The 19,213-nt window shown below is 38.9% G+C and overlaps 1 pseudogene; it reads right to left on the bottom strand.

Annotated features, from left to right (window-relative positions):
• Positions 1-1,319: 1,319 nt before the first annotated feature.
• Positions 1,320-2,034, bottom strand: LOC140926773 (uncharacterized; annotated as a pseudogene).
• Between the last annotated feature and the right edge of the window lie 17,179 nt (positions 2,035-19,213).

Genomic DNA, 19,213 nt, shown 5'->3' on the forward strand with positions numbered 1-19,213 from the left:
TGGACAAAAGCGTATGGTTGTGAATGGAAAATATTGCGTCGATGTGTAAAATTTCGTATTTTTACTTAACTTGAAACTGAAATATTATTGTACATGTAAGTTGTTTAATTATTTGTCTATTAAACTGCATTTTGAAATGCACTAACATCACTCCTCTTCCCAAAGTTAACAACATAGAGGATATCAGGAAAGATCTTAGACCTAATTTAATTCCCTTACCCTACTTTATTGAAAATCGCAGAACATTTTGTTGTTCCAGAGCATGTGAAGCCAGCTGTTCTGAAACGGTTACACCCAGACCAGTTTGGATGTATTTCAGGTTCCTCTACTACGCATGCCTTAGCATGTTCCACAAGTTCGCACTCTCCATGGAACTGGGGGCTGTCTATGGACATCTGTTCTAAATTACAGAAAAGCGTTCCACTTGATACATCATAGCCCGTCAATGGCAAAGTTTTTGTAATATGATATTAATCCTTACATCATAAATTGGATTGCAGCTTTTCTCTCCAACAGGCAGCAGAGTCAAACTAGGAAACAACTGCATCTCCGAATGGCATTCAGTTCATGCAGGGGTGCCACCAGGAACGAAACTGGGCCCCTGGCTGTTTCTCGTTATGCTAAAAAATCTAGCTGCAGATACTTTGAGCAGTCTTTTCAAGTACATAGACAATACAACTGTCTAAGACATAAACGAGAAAAAAGGGACTAGACTACCCAGTTAATCCTCGATGAGGTGTCTGCATTGTCTGCTAAGAACAAGTTCAACTCCACCCCAGTAAATGGAAGGAACTAAGGATAGCTTTTGCACGCTCTCTGACAAAACAAGAACTTGTTGAAATCGGTGGTTGTAACATTAAAACAGTACAGGTAGTTAATTTGTTAGCCTTTCATATTCAAGAAGACCTTAAGTGGAATTCTCTCTATGTAGCTTGCATCCAGTTTGGTTTACTCTATGGCTGCAAGGTTTTTCATTTCAGTCTCCCACCATATCTAAGCTTAACTTTTGAAGTGACACAGAAAAGTGCTCTGAGGATAATAATAAAAATGATTATTTTTGGTTACGAAGTGCACAACTCAGATGCCCTGTCACGTTCAAACCTTGTTACGTTAGAGCAAAGACGGACAGAGCTGTGTAATAAACTCTTTACGAAAATTGTAGAAAATCCCCTTATTTATTTGTTACAATCTATGGATTAAAAAAAAAACCAAAGGATGAACTGTAAAGGAGTCCTAGACCCCATATGAAAATAGATCACCTAAAAATACATAGAAACACAAAATAGTAGTTTCAGAAAATACAGAAATATAAAAGCTACTTAAAAATCACTGAAAATTTTCCTAACTCTAGCCTTAAAAATATTTACATTATCAGATACACGAATGTCTAACGGTAGTTGATTCCACTGGTCAGTAATTCTATGGAAAAAACTATACTTCAAGACATTAGTTCTGGCATATTTCTTCTTTAAAGTTAAAGAGTCCTTAGCCCTAAGTGAGAAACGGTCAGCTTCTGAGTGGAAATCTATTATTTTACTGATGTCAATATCAATGTTGCCATTAAGTACTTTATATAAGAAAGTCACGTCAGCCAGTGATCTTCTCTTCTCCAATGACATGAAGTTTAACTTCTTCAAACGAATGTCATAGGGATCATCACTTTTTAAAATAAGTTTAGTCGCTCTTCTCTGTACTCTTTCCAGCTTATCAGTATTTCTCTTTGTATATGGGGACCACACCACTAAGCAATATTCCAAATTTGAGCGGACCAATGAGCAGTAAAGAGTATGCAAGATCTTAGGGTCATTCAGACTTTTACAAGTTCTCTTAATCAGACCAAGCATTCTGTTAGCCTTGGATACTACGTAATCTATATGTGGGTTCAATGATAAGTGATGATTCGTAATAATCCCCAAGTCTTTAAACTCTCTAACCTCTTCCAGTTCAGAGTTTTCCAGGAAAAAAACTAGAAGTGAGTGATTGAATCTTCTTAGTAATTTTCATAATTTTGCATTTCTTGACATTGAAGTTCATGAAATTCCGAACACTCCACTGATGCAGACTATCCAGGTCCTGTTGAAACAATTCAAGATCACCAGCCGTGCCAATGATTCGAGAACATTTACAGTCATCAGCATAAAGAGCAATAGTACTGTCAGGAATAACTACTTCGGGAAGGTCACGAATAAATAAAACAAAAAATAAAGGCCCTAATAAAGAGCCCTGAGGAACTCCAGATGAGACATCAGACCAGGAAGGGGATATACCATCCAACACTACTCTCTGTTGGCGATTGCTTAAATAACTTTCACACCATTGTAATAATGAGCCAGTGATCCCAAAGTTGCACAACTTTTGCAACAAAACTGCATGGTTCACTTTGTCAAAGGCTTTGGAAAAGTAAAAAGACTACATCAACTTGTCTGCCTTTATCACGGGCAGTAGCCCATTGATGATGGGTTAAAATCAGTTGAGTCTCACAGGATATACCTTTAATGAAACCATGTTGCCACTCAATTAAAAATGGTGAGACATGATCATAGATAGCAGAATGAACAATACGTTCTAAGTACTTGGCCGGGATTGGCAATAGCGAGATAGATCTGTAGTTGGTAACAAGCTCCCTGCTATCTCCCTTATGAATTGGGGCAATATTGGCTGACTTCCATAAAGTGGGCATTTTCCCGGTTCTCAGGGATAAATTAAACAAATGGGTAAGTGGAATAGAAAGCTCTTTTGCACAAGTACGTAAAAAACGGGCTGGTAAGTTGTCCACACCAGGTGCCTTGTTTACGTAGATCTTACTTAGAATTCCTTCAAGCTCTGGAGCTGTTGTTGTAACTTCAAATAACAAGTTTGGATTAACAACATCTGTGGCCAACAGTTTAACATCAGTAGAGGATTGAGAGTAGACTGAATGAAAAAACACATTGATGTTTTGCACCCTTTCATACCATTTATTTACTAGTGTTGAGCAGTGGACAGATCAACAGCCCAGTTTCTCACCATTACCGCCTGACCTCATGGACCAATTGGTGTCTTGGATTGTACAGGAGGTGACCCAAAGTTTTTCTCCCCCTGAGGTTAGCCATAGTGGGTCTTCCTTGCCACCAGGCGTAAGCAATGCTGCCCCTTTCCCCGGTCATGGTCCCTCACTTGGCCACAGCTTCCACCTCAAGTTTGCTGAAGGTACCCGTTGGAACACCCACAGACGCCCCAGTACTCAATGCTGTTTCCAGTGGGGGTCTAGCTGCTACCATTGTGCAAGGACCTTTAGATGCTGCTCAGCCCCCCCTTGTCAGGTGAGATACATCCAATTAATCCTGCAGTCCCCTCTCAGTTGTTCTCATCGCCCAGCCCTCCAGTAGATTCCAGAGTATCTGACAAGCTTAGGGTCAAGATATGGAACAATGAGTATTTTGAGTTGGGAACCCTACTGACTAATACAGTGCATGAAAGTCGATACCAACTTAGCTGGGACAACTGCTGAGCAGTTGCCCTCTTTATATCTGGAGCCCGTAGCCAAACCAAGGAAAATTTTTACCATTGAAACCTGGTTGGGTTGCTTCCATATTTTTCTTGCGATATACACTAGACGATACCCTCATGAGGCCCTGGCTCTCATGAAGTATTGTGGGGTAATCCAGGATTTGGCAGAAAGTGGTTTTAACTGGCGCTTTTACGATGAAAATTTTTGTCTTTTGAGACAAGCGCACCCCTCCTCCTTTGGTTGGTGTAATATCCACTGGGAGCTTTGGATGCGCACTCCACATTCTACTGCGAGTAAGCCGTAAACACTTCCACGGTGTCTAAGATCTCATGAGCAAGGTACCCCTAAAGGTTTTTGTTTCAAATTTCATGGGGGTGTCCAGTGTGCCCCTGGTTGTGCTTTTAAGCATTTATGTTACAAATTCGAAGGCCCTCAAAAAGTCAGTCAATGTAATTTTCGTTCCTAAAGCAAAAACACTGGGAAACAATCCTTCCTGCCAAGTCCCAACCCTCAAAGCCTTAACTTGCCGACACCCATAAATGCGGAAAGGTTGGTATTCCTTCTTTCTGGTTATGATCTTTCAATTGCTGAATTTCTGTTTGTAGGTTTTAGCGAAGGTTTTGCTATACAATACGATGGTTTACGTGAGTCATCAGATGCCAAACATTTAATTTTGGCCTTGGAAAATCCTGATGTTGTGGATATCAAAATAAAAAAGGAACTTGATGCTGACTGTTTGACTTGTCCTTTCATTGCTCATCCCTTTTACCCTTTCTGCATTTCTCCCCAAGGAGTTATGACGAAGAAGACTCCAGGGGATTTTCGTCTTATACACAATCTATCTAACCCCAAAGGTTTTTCTGTGAATGATAGCATCTCCTCTGACCATAGTAGTGTATGTTATGCCACTACTCAGGATGCTATTCACCATATTTAGACCTTTGGTCCAGGATGTTTTTTGGCTAAGACTGACATAAAGAATGCTTTTCAGATTATTCCTGTGTGTCCACAATACTACAATCTTTTGGGTATGAGATCGCACGAGGCATATTTCTATGATTGCTATGTGCCCATGGGGCGCTCTAGCAGTTGTAAAACTTCTGAGACCTTTAGTACAGCTTTGGAGTGGATTGCCACTTCACAGCTGAGCATTGGCCACATCATTCATTTGCTTGATGATTTTCTCATTACTGCCCCAACTCATGCCTTATGCCAAAATCAAGTAAATTTATTCCTGGACCTTTGTTCTTATCTTAGTTTTCCCATAGCACCAGACAAAACACTTGGCCCCTCCACTAAAGGTTTGTCCAAAACTCACAAATAGACTCCATTAGTGTTAGTAGTGATAAGAAGGGTGTCCATTGGTACCAATGGTACGATTGGTACCAATAGATAAGCACATCATTCCAATGGTTCTATTACTGAATATGCACATCATTACAGGCACTTAGATTATTTTCCATGTGATCTAGCTGGGTACAGGGCAATTCTAATGGCCAAATGGTGCGATTGGCACCAATAGAAAAGCACGCCATCCCAATGGTTCTATTGGTGAATATGTACCTCATTGAGGGGACCTAGATTATTTTCCATGTGATCTAGCTGGGTACGGGGCAATTCCAATGGTCCATTGGTACCAATGATGCAATTGGTACCAACAGAAAAGCACGTCGTTCAAATGGTTCTATTGGTGAATATGCATCTCATGACGGGGATTAAGATTATTTTCCGTGTGACCTAACTGGGTACAGGGCAATTCCGATGGTCGATTGGTACTCATGGTGCGATTGGTACCAATAAAAAAGGATGCCATTTCAATGGTTCTATTGGTAAAAATGCATCCCATTAAGGTCATTTAGATTTTCTCACGTGGCCTGGCAGGGTACAGGGTAATTCCAATGGTCCATTGTTACCAATGGTACGATTGGTACCAATAGAAAATGATATCATTCCAATGGTTCCATTGGTGAATATGTATCTCATTAAGGGCACTTAGATTATCGTGGCCTAAGGATACTCGGTTAATATTCTAGAAGAAGCCAATGGGTGACAAAAAGACATTCACACTCCTGCTGTTTTTCCACGGCAACGGGTGCACTCATTAAGGGCACTTAGATTATCATGGCCTAAGGATACTCGCCTAATATTCTAGAAGAAGCCAATGGGTGACAAGGAGACATTCAAACTTCTGCTGTTTTCCAGGGCAACGGGTGCAATCCTGAAATCATCTGAAGATTGATTCTTCTCGCTTAGTCCTGGGCCTCATCCCAAGCTACAGCCGAGAAAAGAGCCCACCAAATACAAATTGTCAACAACAACGTTGACAGTAAAAGACATCAATGGTTTTACTACAACCTTGATTACAGGAAACTACTGTACCTCGAAGGGTTACCATGACAAACCCCACGACAGCAGTGAAAAGTGACTTCAGTCACCTGAATATAACACGGCTCTTTTAGGAGCCACCAAATACAATACAAAGTTATAACCAATATCATGATACAACCACCCTTTTTGAAGGCCCTTCATTGAACACATTGTTTTGGTTTAAACACGTCAATGTAGATAATGACATTGCGCTAAGTTTTAGAAGTTAATTTTCACAGTGAGTTGAGTACAGTTGTTAAAACCTGTAACCTCAATATTACTTTGTTAGTTTCGTGCCTTTCCACATTGTTTCGGGTTCTTTTAAAGAAGTAAGAATCACCAACAAATAGTGCTTGCGTATAAGAAAGAAGACATTCACATGTCCCATTGTTGTTTGCTCATGAATCACAATTTTCTCGTTGAATCATGAGTTTAGCGACGACGAGTCCTTTGGAAGTATTGTCAGTGATGCCCTGATGAGTACCCTTGGAACTGAGGAAGAAAGCTCCAGTGAGTTTGTTCATGAAAATGCATTACAAGATTTGCCACAACCCTTGCCAGCCCTTCAGCTACTCCCATCACTTTTCAGGCTAACCAGCAAGTGTCATCATATGCAGCCACCTTCCAGTCACAGTAAGCATATGTGTCCCAGCCCGTCTCATGAGCTCCACTGCAATCCATCGAACCAAATTTTCCAGAGCCAAAGCTTTCTTTCAGTGGACAACGTATGCTTTTGCCTGCGCCAACATTCTGTTCAGCGAAGCAGAACTAGCTAAAGGCAACACAGGAGAGAAGTAAGAGGATTTCAACAGCTAGACTGCTATAAAATGCACCTGATTATGTCAACTCTGCAGCACAAGTTTGATTCGCCAGTCTTTAAAGAACAATGGGAACAAGTGAAAGGAAAAATTAACACCAAGCACCGAGGAAAACGAAGGACACTAGTACAGAGTTTAAAAAAAGGAAACGTTATGTAAAACATTTTCTTTGGTGGCTTTTTTTAATCGACTTACATATGTGGATTTAGTGCGCATTTCTTGTTGTAAAGCATTTTCAAATTTCATTAACATTATCTATCTTGTTATAACCATTAGATAAGTGTTTTCTCAGTTTTACTGTTTAATTTTTGTATTAAGATTTCTTGCCCTTTTATTCAATAGACATCTAAATATCAATTTTGTCATCAAGTAGGCCGTATTTTTCGACATTATTTCCCAGTTTCTGCAATATTAAAAAAGTCTCTTAAAGTTAGTTACATTTTTTGTCGTTTTATTGCATATCCTATCAACACTGAATCGTGGAATCGTTTTTATGTGTAGGTAATAAAAATATAATTTTCACGTTTGTGGAGAGGAGCATTGCATGATGAGTTCGATGTCAAATACTTCTTTGGTTTTAAGTAATAGGTGCCGTTTTTTTTTTCCGTTTTCCGTTTAAAGCCTACATGCACAGCAGCGGTGCAGCGATAAAAATTGCGAGAGGGACTACTAACAATCAATAAAATAAATATAATTCGGTGAAACATGTACAGAGAAAATAATTTTCATTCACGAAGACAAGTATTGAGAGTAAAGTGTCTTTGAAAATCATCAGTCAGGTACGTAAGCATAAGCTTATTTATGTTTTAAGCCGGCTTCCCTGTGTTCGCTCTTTTTCAAGATGAACTCGAGGCAAGAAAATCGCTCAGAGCTTTCTGTTTACAGCCAAAATCATAACTAAATAATCTTCGGAACATTTTCTTTGAATTTGCGGTCAAAAAATGTCTAAAGGCTTTTTAAACCTGATACTATTGTAGGTTAGATCATTGCTCGTGTATAAACTTAAGCCGCATAAACCATACGCTCGACTTCAGGAAACCGAAAAAAAAAAACACATCAAAGACAACAGTTTCTCAGGCTTACCAGTCGAGATGCTGCTGCTGAAGGTCATCAAGTGTTCCAGAATTTTCAACCCTCTTACGCTTCAAGCAAGGGCAAGTGAGTAAGCTCATTTTTGAAACCGATGCCATCCAAAATCGGATTTCCAATGACTTTGACAAGCGGTGCATTTGTCAACAAAAAGCGCAATAAACAAACCAGCCACGAATTACAGAACAATCTTGATAGCAGCTGTATTTCATTTTGTGCACCAAGTAGAAAAAGCCAGTTTAAAACATCACAAGATGACACAAAACTCTCTAAGCTCCAGCTATCAGTAAGCAAGTCTCCAGACGCTGCATAAATTTTCCGCATGAACTCACCTGTCAAATTTTGACCAATCAGAACATAAAAATTAGACGTAGAGCGTGATCAACGCGTGACAGTGAGAAAAGTCAAAAGTGATTGCCTTTCCCGCATGTAAATGTAAAAGCTGGTTGAATTTTCGCGTCCGAGGTCAGTTCGAAATCAACATTTTAAAAGTGCGGCTCATGAACTCGACTTATTTCATATGCTTTTTAAAAAAATTGAACTTGAGCCTGCGATAATTGAAAAGTAGCAACCTGTCAGCGGATACGTTAAAAAACACTCGAACTCAGTGGGTCGATACCTGAGCCTGCGCTAGGGTCAGGCGATACTGGTCAGCAGAAACAATATTTTGACAGCTGTCAATTAATCAAAACATGGATGTACAATATCAGGTTGGAGGCTCCCAAACTAGCTAGAAAGTGTGAGATTAAACATTGCTATACCTGTGGTGCGGACTGACGGAAGGTCGGGTGGTCGGTGTACGGTCACGTGATTGCCGAATTTTCTAAGATGGATCGATTTTCTAAGCTATAGGACTTCGAATTGAGCCCGTGATCAAATAAAATATCAGCGCAAAACTTTAAACAGTACGTGACCTCAATAGACAAATGAGCCCGCGATACACTCAGGTGATGATGGTCAGCGTATACTCTAGTTTGACAGCTGTCAATTAAGAATGGCGAATATTCGAATTAACAGACTACGAGTGTGAGTATCTTGAATTGGGAAGTGCGACATATTATATAAGCTTATATGTAGGGGCAAAACGACTTGTCTTTCACCTGAGCCCGCGAGATAGTCATGTGATAATTGTCAGCGGATGCCTAATTTTGACAGCTGTCAATCTAATCGTACTCATACGGATAGCTTACAGAACTAAGAGGCTAGTCAAGTTGTGCAAGATCTATTGTGACATTTGACATCGGCTTACATGAAGCGTGTGTACGGGTGGGCGGGCGGGCGTACGCTACGTTATAACCAAATTTTCTCAGATGGATAGTTTACCAAATTTTATTACCCATGGTGCTCCGCTAAAATCTTTACTTCGTTCAGTCAAGTATTTTTTCCTGCACTTATTGTACTTGTACAGTGTGGCAAACTTGAAAAAAACTGCCAAAGACTTTAAGTCTGATGTTTGGTGTTAAGGTGCCTTTCTTTGTAAAGCTCAATAAAAGGATGAACTATCAATTTTCTTTAAAAAGCAACATAATTCTAAGCTTCATTGGCCTTTTTCAGCACAAGCTAAAAAAAGGTAAACTTGACGTGATTTCAGCCTAGTTCCAAAATAAGTTCACCTTCAAAAGGACACAATTCAAAGACAACAGCCACATAAACAAGTTAACCAGAAGAACAGTTAAACTAGAAGATAAAGTCTCTTGAGCAAATGGTATTGTTGATGCAAGCAACAAATCCATTAGTTATCACATTATAAAGCATGAAGAAGGCCTCTGTACAAACATGAATATACACAGATATCCAACACTGTGTTTCCTAAGAAATTCACTCAACCCAGCATCAAAATCACACCAATAACCACCGCACTGTTCCCCTACTTAGGGAATATTAAATTTGCCAAACATTTGTGCAAAATACTGAAGCTACTAAGTGTTTACACTTTTCATAAATAAACTTCACTGCTAACACCTTCATACTGTAACCTACATTAATAAAACCTTTAAAGCACGGTGTAACAGCTTTAGCAACTAGGCAAGTCAGAAGTCTCAAATTTCATTTCATAAGGGCATTTTTGAAAAAAACAGCAGTAACATATTTGTCACTTCTGGTAAAACTACAAACTAATCTTATTAAGCTAAGAAATTTTAACTTAAAAGTGGAAATTTATGTCCTTTTTTCTTTTTAAACGACTAGCACAATAACTAGGCCTGTTGTTGTAAAAACTAAACTAGTCAAAGAAAGAAAAATTAAAAATTAACTACATAATCAAATCAAAGTAAAGCGCAAAAATTATCTCTGACACTTAACACTATTTATTTTCTTTACTTATTTTCTTTCTTACAGAGAAGTAAGATATGCGAAAATTTAGCAAAATCACAAGCAGCTCCATCACAGAGAACTATTGAACATTCCAAGTAACACAAGATACATCCACGATAAGAAAAATGAGTTCCACTCAGTCTATCAGTGGAGGCGTTTTACCATGGGAAGTGCCCACAAAAAAGACAGCTAGAAACCCTCATAGTTGTTGCTGAGGCAAATGGAGGGTAGGTAGAAAACAGAGGTCCTGCACTTATGGAATGTTTTCTACTAATTTTAAATGTGCCAAATTACAGTTTTATCTAAATATGATAGCTCATCGTGAAAGATGAGAAAAGCTACTGTTGCCAAAGGACAAATGCACTGTGAAAAGTATGACAAAAGTGAGGAGAAACCCCAGGGACTGTGCTCCAATCTTTTCAATCTATCATCTCACTGCAGAAGATCTTATAAAACTTTCTCAGCTGTGCCATGATTATTTGACTGCAGTTACTTTGTTTTTTGTTACTTTATGCTCCCTCCCAGCAAATGCTGTGTTAGAAACAGTATCTTGATATCAGGTTATTTTTCGCATGACCACATCCCTCCCTATTAGCATATCACCGATCACACAACACTCTCATTCCTGCTTCCTGAGAATGAAGTTGCTTCTTTGTACTTGTACATGGTAAAGAGAGATGCTCAGCTCCAGAATTGCAGTTTGTCGTTTTACTGTGGTATGAAAATTAATATGGCACATCTGCTCAAATTCAGCATTGCAGCCACTCCACCAAAAAATACGACTCTGCTAGACGAGTACGATGTAAAGTGGTTTTGGAATAAAGTGCTTTGAGAAAAACATGCATTTGTTTTGCGACATTAGAAGATAGGTGCACAGTGCATCGACAATCCCCTTCATCCATTTATACGCCAGAGCAAATTAACCCACCTATACCAATTAAAGTTGAATTTAAGGCTTTGGGGGATCCATGCACCAATAAATACAAGATTTTTGGCTTACATAAAAACTGAACTCTAGAATATGCCTCTTTGAGAGAGCAAGAACCCACTTATCCATTGAATGTAGGAAGATGATTTATAATGCCCTCGTAAAGCCAATTCTAGAGTACTGTTGTACTGTATGGGGAAACTGCTCTTTGGAACACCTGTAAAGGCTCTTTAGATTACAGAAACCATGCGCTAGATTAATTCTGGATGCCACCATAAACAACAGCTGTAAAGTGTTCTAATAAATTAGGTTGCCAATAGATGACATCATACATGTAAGAAAACTTCTCATGCTACTCAAAGTGAGTCAAGATCATGTCCTGAATATTTCACGGGAGAGTTGAAAAAACTGACCCCCACTCCGCGGACTACCCACTGACCCCACTCCGCGGACTACTCTACGGACTACTCCGCGGACTACTCTACGGACTACTCCGCGGACTACTCTACGGACTAGTCCACGGACTACCATGCGGACTACCCTAACTAATCAACCAAATTTACTTTCACGGAGAAAAGAGTTAGAAGAAGCGTACCTGCCTACAAGATCACACTTGATAAACAGCCGCCATCTTGATTTTCGCCATTTTACTCGACCCAGCTCTCCTTTAGCCTCGCCCCAGTCTTCATCGGCCACAAGTCAGAGCACGCCGTTCAGCCAATCGATGACCACTATTGGCGCTGGTAACAGTTTTTGTTATATTCAGCTTAAAAATGTTTTTAAGAACTTACTTAAAGCCGTGCTTGGAAGTCACCATATTTTTCTGGATTCACCTGGCCCACAAGGCCCTTGGAGACGTATTCTCCTACGTAGGGCACGCAGTCGTTATTTGGATCGTCACGCGAGGTTTGGAGAGAAGCGTTGCGTGGCGATCCAAGAACGGAAGCTGCAATGGACGTAGCAATGAAGAAGAAGGGCTGGGTCGAGTAAAATGGCGAAAATCAAGATGGCGGCTGTTTATCAAGTGTGATCTTGTAGGTAGGTACGCTTCTTCTAACTCTTTTCTCCGTGAAAGTAAATTTGGTTGATTAGTTAGGGTAGTCCGCATGGTAGTCCGTGGACTAGTCCGTAGAGTAGTCCGCGGAGTAGTCCGTAGAGTAGTCCGCGGAGTGGGGTCAGTGGGTAGTCCGCGGAGTGGGGGTCAGTTTTTTCAACTCTCCCATATTTCACATCCTATTTCAAGGAAGTCCGTTCCTCACATGGTTTCATCACATCTGCAACCCATAACAACGTTCTGACACCTCCCTGTAAAAGAAACTCAGGACTTGGGATGTTTTCCTCAAGTGCTTGCCGTTTATGGAACAAATTAGGTCACTCGTATAGAGACATAGATTCCCACACAACGTTCAAAAAACCCTTCAGGACAAGTTCAGCAAGTACAATGCCTTGTTTTGAGGTAACCTAAAATCCTCAGTAACAAGAGAATGAACTGATACCAACTTTTTCTATTATAATCTTTCTTCATTGTAAAATCATGTATATAAACAAACATGTACATCAAAGAATAAAATTAAACATTTCCTACACATAAATTGACTGGCCTGTCAAGACTAGCTCCAGCTACACGCGGACCAGTGCACTCTTGTAAAACTCAGTGAGGGGAATAAAGACTATTATCATGAGAAATAAAGTTGTGAGCATCAGAAGAAGAGCTGTGCAGTAAGATTTTACAAAACTCTGCAAAGAAAAATTCACTGATCAAAGGAAGTTTTGGAGCACTATTCCACCTTTTATCTATACGTGCAAGCAGAAGAACAATAATCATATTATTCTCAAAGACAATGACAAGATAATTAGAGATCAGAGAGAGGTGGCGGAAACACTCAATGAATTTTTTAGTAACATCACCAGCACAGAACAAACTAATGTGATTAAAAATACCGATCTCATGATCGACTTCATGTGCATTCCTAGTGATACAAGAAGTGGGTGCACATCACTCAGCTACACTAAACCCACAGAAGTTAGAGAAGTCATAAGCAAAATGAAAATTAATAAGGCTGTTGGCCATGATCTTCAGGCGCCCTGAAGAGTCAGCTGAAATCTTATGCTGTTTTTTCTGCACAGGATTTAATTTCATCCTCGACACAAGTAAAATTCCTCAAATGTGGCAAAAAGGTGAAATAACCCCAGTCCACAAAAAGGAGTGTACCTGGACAAAAGAAAACTACAGGCCTCTGACAATACTTCCCTCGCTATCTTAAGTTTTCGAGACACTCATTCACAGTCCAGTCAGCCCTCGATTTCACAAGATCTTTCACAAGAATGTTTTCACCAACCATAAGCAACATGGTTGTGACACCACCCTACTGAGTCTAACAGAACAGTGGTGTAAGGAACTGGACAATTGACAAATACTCGGCCTTGTTTCCATGGACTTAAAAAAGCTTTCGACTGTCTATCTACGTCATGAGCTCACAATTCGTAAATTTTGACAATATGTTGCTGACAACAAAGCCAGAACTATTATCGAAAACTACTTTTTTCACCATCAACAAAGAGTAAAAGTAGGGGGCCAATATTTTAGCTGGAGTGACATCACAAGAATAGTTCAATCGTCCGCCCTCTAGTAGTTAATATTTTTATAAAAATGATCTGTTTTAAATTGTGAAACAGTGCAATCTTTCCAACTATACTGACGATTTACAGATCTTCTATGCCCATAGCGAGTGTACTGAGGTGGAAAGGGTGATCAACTCAGATCTTGCGTTGGTAGTAAAATGGTACAATCTGAATGGTCTAAAAAAAAACGATTAAAAACACCAAGCCAATGTCAGGAGTAAAATACAAAACAAACCGAATTTTAGGTGTGTAAAATCCATCATTCCCATAACGTCTCAATTGTACATGCTTGGTGTCAATATCAACAACCAGTTATAGTTTGAAAATCAAGTGTCTGAGGTTTCCAGAAAAGTGTCACACAGATAGCGGTACTCAGGCACATGAAAAAAATGTTGCCTTTTGAAATTAGACGTGATTTGTATTTATCTTTCATTGTTGCACACTTTAACTATTGTTCCAAAATGTTGCACTTTTGCAGCAAAGGCGCCACTAACAAGTTAGAGAAAATACACAAGCGAGTCATCAGATTTGTATTTAGAGACAAGCACAATAATATGAAGAACTATTACAGCAACTAGGCCTCTCGACACTCAAAACCAAAGACTCATTAAAATTGTAACACCTGTATTTAAAGTCATGTACAGCAACAATGTACCACTATTAATGATAAATTTTCCTATTTTATTGTATTTTATTCAAATTTTTTAAGTGGAATACCTGTAAACTAGCTGGTTTGTCATTGTCACAGCTTTTCAAAGGCGTCTGCAATAATAACTCTTTTATAGATAAGCATATGACACCATAAACGGTATTGTATTGTATTGTTGTTTTTTAAGATTTGCAGAACTTATGAAAACTACTAGGTAAAAGGTTATAATGTCTCTAACCTAGGTGAATAGAGTTTCTTCTTCTTTTCTTCTGCTTCCATTTGTACAGATCCCCAACATTACTCTTGGCCTGACCAAGGAAGCTGACACTGAACACTGCTTCTTCTGTGGACATAAACTCAGCCACCACACAAGCAAAGGTCTTAGTGCAAGCTGGTCAAAAAACATCCATTAAGAGTAATGCAATGTAATGTTGGAATAAATACAAAACAGCCTTAGATTTAGCACAAGACAAAATTTTGTAGAGTGCTGTTTGCATGTAAATTAACAAAATTTTCATTTTCATCCCTTCTGTTCAATACTCCAACCGCCATGTAAACTAGTTGCCATAATTATTGTTCCAGTGGCCTCATCAGAAAAAAAGGGATTCAGAGTACACGTCAATACCATGTGCCTTTCATCTGCCAGGAAAATAACAGCAGCAGATGCAATTCAATAATAGTAATTGCACAAGTTGTAAGGGTAGGAGAAAAAGTTTCAGCCAGAAGATTAACTGGAAATTTAAAACCATGAATGCTGAAACTGTACATTAAGCTACATTAGCAAACAACGTCCTTGGAACTAACGTGGTTCCAGATATCGGCAGATATCGGCAATGAACCTGGATTTAACACTGCAGTTCAAGGAAGAGGAGATGGAAATTGTTTACACAACTCCACTTCTCTGAGCCTGTGAATCTAAGTCTAACTTTTTGTTGTATTGTCATGGAATTTGCAAAAACGTGAACCATAGGCCTTATTTTCTCGTTTTCAAGGTGATTAGATGTTAAGGGTAAAAGTGTAGTCTGTCATTCACATTGTAATAAGGCATCTCGAGATGTCCTGACACTAAATTTTCTTTTACAATGGAATGAACAAAGTTCCACTTGGAGAAACTGCACTGAAGCTGTGTTTTAAAAAAATTAAAGGAGTAAATAATAAATTTATTGGTCATTTTTACACCGGTATGTAACTTCCTGAAAGGAAGAAAGTAGTGGACAAATTCCATTCAGAAAAGGTGAGGCTAGACAAGCTGGTGGGAGCAGTTATGTTTGTTGAGCAAAGCCACCTAACAAGGGTCTTCTTTCAATTTCTTAGCTAAGTGGTGCTGATTTGAATTCCCTGAGAGAGGGCAGACTCTCATATAAAATGATGGGGAGTAATGATCATAGCCTTAACAGGGAACAAGACAAAATTAGCAAATTGGCACAGCTCGAGTACTGAGATGAAAAACTGTGGACTATTTGTCAGTCAAGTGTTTTGATGCCAGCTGCTCTAAAGAATGGAAATAAATTTGTTGTAGTCATGCCTTTACTACAAGATTCTGGTACTTTTCAGGGCTAGATATCATGGCTGATCGTACCAGTTCCATCAGAGAAGATACTAAAAATGTTGAATTTAGGGCATTTCATCAATTTTGTAACTGCAGGGCAGCTATACAGTTGAGCATTTAGAAGTTGAATGTGCCAGTGAGCACCTACCAGATCATTTCATGATAGGAGACTGCCATGGTGAATATCATAATGCTGATTTCGACTGTGCATACATTTGTGTTTCTGTATGTATTGCTTTTGTTGGGATTTATATCTTGTATTGAGAAGCCTTTTGCATTAGAGGCTCTAATACTTGTTTTATGATATTATTTGAAAAATTTACATCATATTTATAAGTCTTATTTTTGTGAAAATAAATTTATCATTTATATATTATAAAAAACAATAAACAAGGGGTAGGATGTAAGTCAATCAATTATTAATGTTTTGTTGCAATTTACACACAATTATAGTCCAAAATAAAATATCTGTTAGTAACACCATATCTAAAATGTCAAGTGTGCCTTGAAGTAGACTATGAGAAGTTCCTCATTTTCCCTCAGGGATAGCAGAGCGAGGGAAATGCAAGCACATGTGAAAAGCGCATCACGTGAGAAATGCGAGAAGTGGCAGGGGAGAGAAAAATGAGAGACCGCAGAAAAAGCCCAATCTTTTGACTTTATGTGTTGCTCTCACAATCTTTTACTCTGGTTAGCTCTTCCATAGCAGTCTGTCAACATCTGCCAAAAAAGCACAGGCCACTATCAACACTCAACAAAATCACAATTTCTGTCAATGTCTGACAAACTTCAGGTAAGTCGGGAAAAAATGCGTCTCATAACATCTCTGAAAAAGCAACAGACTCAAGCAGTGAAGCCCTGTTGGAAGGGAAAGATGTACATGTGATACTTCCAACCAGATCTGGGAAAAGTTTAATTTATCAAGTGTTCGGCATAGCACAAACATTTGCAAACGTAAGCATCCTCATTATTTCTTCACTTAATCTCAACGGCATTGTGGAAGAGCAGACAACAGAAATGAATGGCCTTGGGATAACATTGGTTCACTCAAAACCAAGTACTGAGGATTGTTTGAAAGACATCTCAAAAGGAAAGTTTCAAATGATGTTCGCTTCAGCTGAAGACTGCTTATGCAAGAAGTTTACAGAGATCCTGAAAGCACCGGAACCCCATTCAGAATATAACATTTCTTTGATTGTCATCTATGAATGCCACACGGTTGAGACGTGGTAAATTAAATTTGTTGTTCTGAATTTGTGTTTGATCCTACACATACAAGTGACTTATATCCCTTAAGATATCAGTGTACTTATCAATTGATCTTTATTTATTGATGTTTAACAGCACTTACGCATGTCATGAAATTTTCTAACGTGTGATTTTTATCTTGCAGGGGCACAGATCATAAAAAAAGGAAAACTGTTTCTTCCTGCCTTCAGAAAAGATCACGGTAACTGGGCAATGCTTTGATCACTTTTTACAACATAGGCACGTTTAACGCACGAGACATTTTGAATGCTTCAGTGTAACCGTGTCAACAATCTACTGTTCTAATCCTAAACTAAGACTATTTTTGCGTGAAACTAGGTATTGCTGTACATTAATGAAAAGGCAAACAGCCGTGCACAGCTGAGTCGATCCTTGAACTATAGATTCACTTTCCTTTGTCTTTCCTTCCGACATCTGTTGCAAAATAAACAAATTGTTACAGTACTATGAATATCAACTCACCAAACATTGCTTAGAGGGAAGACTCGAATGTTACGCCGCAAAATGTAACAAATGACGCAAAATGTAACATTAACGCGAAATGTAACAACTTTTGACGCGAAATGTAACATTAACCCGAAATGTAACAACTTTTGACGCAAAATGTAACAACTTTTTAACGCGAAATGTAACAACTTTTTGACGCAAAATGAAACAATATTTTTAACGCGAAATGTAACAAGCAAAATGTTACAGCCTTGAAAAAACTGAGAGACTTGGACATGAGCCTTGTAGATAAATTGTAAATTGTCTGGTGGTTACGAAAACAGTTTATTTATAAAGTTTTCTTATAATGTCAAATAGACTTACAAAACGTTTTTTTGTGCCCTCACCTTTACTGGGCTAATATTTGAGGTATGTTTTTTGCCCTTAGCCATTTTACTCCATAGTAGTCTTTACACTAGAGCCTAAACAAGCTAAGAAATATTTCAGGGCAAGTAAATTTTAATTACTTCAAGTAAAATAAAGCTTCATACACAACCGATTCTTTTTTACTTCAGGTTAACTTAGGGACGGACCATTGGTTTGGGGGTGGGGAATTTTCGAGGCGTATGAATTTTTTTTCGTTATCAAATTCCTTGTATGAAAATTTTAGGCCATAGCATGAATATTTTTTAGGGTTAATTGGCGTGCATGAATTTTTTTTTCATTTAATTTTCCCTTGGGCGAATATTTTTTTGTACTTTGCCCGCCCCCACCCCCCCCCCCCCCCGTTCCCCCCCAATAGGTTTTCCAATGGTCCGTCCCTTAAGGCTATTTTCCCACGCAACATAATTAAGATTAATTGACATGTTTCGCCTTTCTCAAAACTCAAGAAACCGCAAGTAACCGCAAGTCAGCTAAGTCGTTTTTAAGGATGGTTTTCAAGTCGCTTGAAACTTTGTTGAATCGTTTCAGCTTTCCGACTTTAATGAGATTCAAAGTAAAGTTACTTGAGATTTTACTTAGGCCTTCACACACGAATTTTTGGTTAAGTAAAATTTAGCAGCTCTTAAGTCTTACTTAACAGCCTAGGGTAAAGACAACCATTGAAAGGTACTACAAAATAGTTCGCTTCAGTTTTGTCTAGACACTGTTCAGACAATGTATAGACACTGTCTGGACATATTAAAATGACTGCCACTAGCTTCTAGCCGAGCTGTGCTGTCAATCAGAAAGACCTATTTCTTCTGTTTGTGTGGAGCGATTATATAAGTCAGCAATGAAGTCTTGTGTTTTTGGAACACTTTTTCTGGTGATTTTCCTCAGCTACATCCACCCTGGATTTGGAATAACGACCCTAGATGATGATACCTACGACATATTTGTGCAGATGGTCAAAGGGGAGTTTAACATTCCTGTCAAGGAGCGAACAGCACAGCAAAACGCTGCACGAGTGAGGTTCTGGCGCAACAAAGATAAACTTTCCTTACAGGGAGGTATGTTATGCTTCGAAGGAAAGCCCATCGTAAAGAAATCATCACTGAAAGGGGTGGTGAAAAAGTGTTTTAAAAAATCCAAAGGATCTGGAACAAGGAAACTTTACCACAAACTTAAAGATTCTTACAGTGGCGTTTCCGAGCGGAATGTTCACGAAGTCCTCTCAAAATCCACCGTTCATCAGAAACTCAATGCTCGC

Source organism: Porites lutea, chromosome 1, assembly GCF_958299795.1.
Source record: "Porites lutea chromosome 1, jaPorLute2.1, whole genome shotgun sequence".
In the NCBI taxonomy this organism is placed as follows: domain Eukaryota; kingdom Metazoa; phylum Cnidaria; class Anthozoa; order Scleractinia; family Poritidae; genus Porites; species Porites lutea.